The sequence below is a fragment of the Macrotis lagotis genome, chromosome 8, assembly GCF_037893015.1.
Source record: "Macrotis lagotis isolate mMagLag1 chromosome 8, bilby.v1.9.chrom.fasta, whole genome shotgun sequence".
In the NCBI taxonomy this organism is placed as follows: domain Eukaryota; kingdom Metazoa; phylum Chordata; class Mammalia; order Peramelemorphia; family Peramelidae; genus Macrotis; species Macrotis lagotis.
The window spans coordinates 140270641-140276706 of record NC_133665.1 but is presented as its reverse complement, the minus strand read 5'-3'; positions in this window follow the sequence as shown (position 1 = coordinate 140276706).

The window sequence follows — 6066 nt, the reverse complement described above, 5'->3', positions numbered from 1 at the left end:
ATCACTTGTACAAAAATATTTATAGCAGCCCTGTTTGCGGTGGCAAAGAATTGGAAATCAAGTAGATGTCCTTCAGTTGGGGAATGGCTTAGCAAACTGTGGTATATGTATGTCATGGAACACTATTGTTCTATTAGAAACCAGGAGGGATGGGCATTCAGTGAAGCCTGGAGGGATTTGCATGAACTGATGCTGAGTGAGATGAGCAGAACCAGAAAAACACCGTACACCCTAACAGCAACATGGGGGGTGATGTTCAACCCTGAAGGACTTGCTCATTCCATCAGTGCAACAATCGGGAACAATTTTGGGCTGTCTGCAAAGGAGAGTGCCATCTGTATCCAGATAAAGAGCCATGGAGTTTGAACAAAGTTCAAGAACTATTCCCTTTAATTTAGAAAAAAAACAGATATCTTATTGTCTGATCTTGTTACCTTTTAGACTTCTTGTCTCTTCTTTAAGGATATGATTTCTCTCTCATCACACTCAATTTAGATCAATGTACAACATGGAAACAAAGTAAAGACTGACAGATTGCTTTCCATTGGGGGGGGGAGTAAGACTGGGGGGGAAATTGTAAAACTCAAAATAATATCTTTAATAAAAAACAACTAAAAAAGAATGCTAAAAATGAATAATAAAAATTTTAAATTAAAAAACTTGCACAAAGTTAAAAAACAAATAAATAATTCTTTAAAAAAATAAATGTTTGCTTTTTGAATGAAATTTGCAAGAGTATCTGAATATCTGAATATATATATGACTATGCTTTGGTTGAGTTCCTACCAAACCCTTTCCCCTCCCATCAGAGTGTGAGAGAGAGAAAGAAAGAGAGACAGGTGGAGGCAAAAACAAAGAGAAAGAAAAGAGGGAGAAAATGAAAAAATAGAAAAGGAGAAAGAGGAGAGCTAACAATAGATACAGAGAAAGACAAAGACAGAGACAGAAGAGACAGAGAGAAAGAGGAGAGACAGAGAGGAGAAGAAGAAAAAAAGAAGAGAAGAGAAAAGGAGTGGAGGAGAGGGGAAGAGAGGAGTTAATGAGAATGGATTAGAGGAGAGAAGGAAGAGACAAAATGAAGAGAAAAAAGAAAAGAAAGAAGAGAGGAGAAAGAGATGAAGAGAACGAGGGAGCAATTTTCAGTCTTTGCCTAAGATCTACAAATTTTGTCCCAGCTCTGGTGATTATGCTTTGGTATCATAGGTTTAGAGGTCCCAGGGACCCCATGTAGGAAGAAACTGAATCCTAGAGAGGGGCAATTTCTTCCTCCATAGTTCCTGAGGCAGAAACTGACAGATCTGGGATTCAAACCCAGATCCTCTGGACCCAGGGTTTTTCCTACTGCATCTTTTGCATCAGGGTCCACAGCAGCTTCCTAATGAGTCTGAACAAATGTCTTTGACCCTGGCAGCTCACTTTTCAAATCACATTGAAAGAATGGGGAAGGAAGAACATTGGAGACAAACCAACAAAGGAATTGCAATGTGTCACACTAGAACCCTCTGCCCTGCTTTCTGTGTCCTTCCCTTCTTTCCACACCTTATCTTCTCCTGCTCCTTTCCAGATACCCAACCTTTTCATATTGCCTCTTTTTACTTATATTCAAGAATTCTTCTTCCATTAGGCTATGGATTGAGATTAATTCACCCAGCTTTCCAGACCTTCTATAGTCTCACCCCACCCTACTCATCCACCTTTATCACCCACTATTTCCTAACAGAAATTCTTCCCTACTACCCCAACTATTGTCCCTAACTTGGACCTAGAGCAAAGATTTCCTCCTCAGATCTCTATTATATCCTCTATCCAAATGAGGGACTTGGATAAAATGTTTTCTAGACTCATATTCTACAATTCAATTGGCTTGTTCTGCCTACACCTCCCTCACACTTTCCCACCACCAGGTCTTTGCTTACTTTTTTTCTAAGGAATCCTTCTGCCCTTTAGTTTTCAAAGTCATCCTTTGTGTTCCTTTTCCCACCACCAAGGCACATGGCCATATAATTGGTGCTCCCACCTCATCCTAACTTCTCATCTTACAGATTTAACAGATTGAGACCCAGGACAGAGAAATGAGTTGCCCAAGATGATATAGCTGCCATATTGATATGCAACTTCACTGGAGTGTTTTATATAAAGCTGCTTCTTTTTCATGCTCAGAACACTAGTCTCTAAGCTGGGTTGTATCCATGACTGCCCTCAGAGGGAGATCTTTCCCTGACCCCTGAAGGGATTCTGATTTTGTCCAAGGGCTCCTTCAAAAAAGAACAGCCTTCACCTTTCAGCTTCAGTAACTTGTTTTTCCCACACAGAAAATAGACATGGGTCTGGAATGGCGTATACTGATGTTTACTGATGCGTATCCCATATATAAAAGTTTTAATGTGTAACTGTTTAATTTCTTTCAGTGAGATATCTTCTAGGTGATAAAGATATTTTGTAAATAATATACTTATTTAGTGTTTGAGTCAAATCAGAGTATGAAAAAAACCAAAGCACGTGGGGGGGAAAATTGTTTGGGCAGTATAGTAAATAAGGTTACATTAACTAGAGACAAATGGCATTTTCAGATTTATGGGGGGCCACATAGCCTGTCCAGGGCAGTCTTGACAACTTCTTAAGAAGCCTGAATCACTATAAGTAAAGAAGGCTCAACAGAAGAAAATAAAGACTTTACAGGTTAGATTCAAAAGTGTAGTCATTTCTAATGGCTGCAAAAGAACCTTTCTATTTCAAAATTTAGAAGAAAAGAAAGGTTTCTTTCTGACCCTCCCCCATTTTTCTTCTCTCCTTACCTTGCTATTAAAGCCTATTTTTGTCTACCTTTGTAGTCCCTCTCCCTCCCTATTCCAACTTGCCCTTTTCAAAATTAAACCTGCTCTCAGTTCTTTCATTCATATTAAATTGGATGAATTCACTTCAGTCTTTTTTACCTCAATTTTCATGGATATAGAAAGTTGCACATGTCATGAAAAGGGTGAAGGTGGCTGAGGAAAGAAAACAAAGTGATTTTATTTAAAAATCAAATTAGTTTCAAAGTCTCTTCCAACCCTGAATTCACATATACCAAAATGTTAACTTTCCTGGAGCACCAACCAAAAAAAAAAACAAAACAAAACCAAAAACCTAAAATAAAAACTGGAAACTAAGTGGGTACCCATCATTTTGGGAAGAGTCAAACAAACTGTAGTATAAGGAATCATAGGATCATAGAAGCTTAGATGTAGAATTGGGAAGAGGGACCTCAAAAACTTCTCATTCAAGTTCTTCATTTTTTTTTAGGTTTTTGCAAGGCAATGGAGTTCAGTGACTTGCCCAAGACCACACAGCTAGGTAATTAAGTGTATGAGGCTGGATTTGGACTCAGGTACTCCTGACTCCAGGGCCAGTGCTCTATCCACTGATCTAAAGCAAGTCCCTTAACTTCCCTGGGTCTTGGTTACCCCATCAAAATGAAATTTGAACTCAGACCTCTGACTACAAGACAAATGTTCTTTGAACTAAACAATGATACGATTTTCATATGAAAGTCATGGAATACTTTAGAGCCATAAGGAAGGAAAAAAGTGGATTCAGAGAAAGTAGAGCCAAGAGAACTATATATATATATACATATATATATATGTATATAATGTATACAATATTTACCATAATTTAAGAAGAATACCAGTAAAAGGCAGCCAACTAGACCTAACTGAAATGACCAATCTTAGTGCCAGAGAACCAATGATGAAACACATTTCCCTTTCCTCAGTAAAGAAGTGAAAGAGCTTGATACAGAAAGTTGTTCATGCCATTAGACATGATCTTAGTGTCAGTTGACTTTTTTCTTTGATCAAGATATAGATGGTAAGGGAGAGTTAGGAATACTGGGCCAGTGTTGTAACAACTAAGGGCAATGATTTTTTAAATTTTTTAATTAAATGGAATCAATGAAAAAAGTAAAATGCATCCTATGATTCTAGTTTCCAATGATTGAAAAGATTGGTAGAGGATCAAGCCTTTCCACCGGGGGATTTGCTTCTTTCCAACCAATCTCCTATTCAATGTACTCTTAAAACCTGTCCTAGCTAAAAACCCAGAGTTGATAGAGGGGGTGGAAAGGGGCCACTGACTTTATAGACTTTACATCATTTCAGATATTTTCTGAAAAAGGCAAACAAGCCTCAAATGCCATTGTACCAAGGAGCTGTCTGATTACTACATTTCTGACATTTTTCCGCTAAAGAGAGACAGCATGATATTGGGGAAAGGGCACTGGAGGAGACTGTAACCTCACAGCAGGGACAATATCCAATGCATCTTTGTAGGTCCCCATGGTGTCTAGAGTACAGTCAATCTTTAATAAATAGCCTTTGAGAAGATGGATAGATAGATGAATTTACAGCTTCATCTATTAACTATAATATTTACAATATTTTTCTTAATGCACTATATACAAGTTATTTTTTAAGTATGACTAAAAACAGACTATGCAAAACTTTATTCAATATCTCCAAAAGAAATTTTTTCAATTTGATAACATATAATATAGATATTTTATCAATATCATATTATAATCAATGTAATATAGATATATATTATATATGATATATGATTGTCATACATAATTTTATATATTATATATTATTTTATATTTTTATGTGATATAGCAGAAAGAACCCCAGATTGAAAACCCAACTATGCCATTTACTTGCTATATGACTCTGAGCCAGACATTCATATCTCAGGGTCTCAATTTTTTCTTCAATAAAATGAAGAGATTAGGCCAGATGATCTCTAAGGTCTCATCCAGAACTTAATCTACAATTCAATGACTTCAAGAAAGGAGAACTGAAAATAGAGAGAAGCAAAGATTAATGAATGGGATAAGGGAAAATAAAGAGAAAAAGGGATACATTCCCATCCACACCTCAGTCCTAACAGGTTTTCCTTCTGTTCTAATTTCCCTAGGTCACTGGAGTACCTAACTTTGTGCCTGTGGTCTAAAAATTGAAAGTAAAAGTCTACAATCATACATTTCAATTTCATGTAGATCCACATATCCAATGCTAATATCTCACTAACACTTCAGGTCCAGATCTTCAAATGCCTTTTGAATAACTTCCCTTGGATGCTCCCTTAGCATCTCAAGCTCAGTATATCCCCAAAAGAGTTCATCTTCTCCCCTAAACTGGCATCTCATAACTTGGCACTACCCTCCTCCAAAACAAATCCAGTTAGAAACTTGGGAGTCAACCTCAACTTTTCCTATAACTCCCTATCCAATTAGTTGCCAGGGCTTGTTGACTTCAAATGCTGGGAAAAATCCTAGATTGTATTATTAAAGATGGTTGGTAAACATATAGAAAAGGAAGCAGCAATAATGAAAAGTCAGGATAGTTTCATTGAGAACTGGTCACACTAGAATGACTTTATTTCCTTTTCTGACAGGGCTACTAAACTGGTAGATCAAGGAAATCATACAAAGTTTACCTAGATTTTAGCAATGCATTTGATAAAGTCTCTCACGCAATTCTTATGGAAAAGACTGAGAGATGTGAACCAGATAATGAAATTGTGAGGTGGTTCAGAATTAGCTCAAGGATCATATCCAAATTGTTCAAAGTCAATCGATGACTCTATGTCAACTTGGAAGGCATTATATAGTGTAATGCTTTAAGGATCTTAGGCTCTTAGCTGTTTAACATTACTCCCAATGAAGACATTTAATAGGAATAAATGTAAAGTCTTACAATTAAAAAAAAAATGTCTGGCATAGCTAGATAGCAGTGTTTCTGAGAAAGGACCTGAGATCAACTGAAAGCTCAATAGGAGTCAAAAATGTGTTGGATAACTGAGAAAGCTATAATGCAAATTTAAAGCTGCATCGAGAGAGGCTGAGTATCCAAGATAAAGAAGCAATAGTCTCACTATATTCTACTCTGACCAGAGCACATTTGAAGTAATATTGGGAAGGGAAATAAGCACATGCCATACACAGTAAATAGAATATGGAACATGGAACCAGGAAGACTCATCTTTCTGAGTTCAAATCTGACCTCAGACACTTAGTAGCTTTGTGAT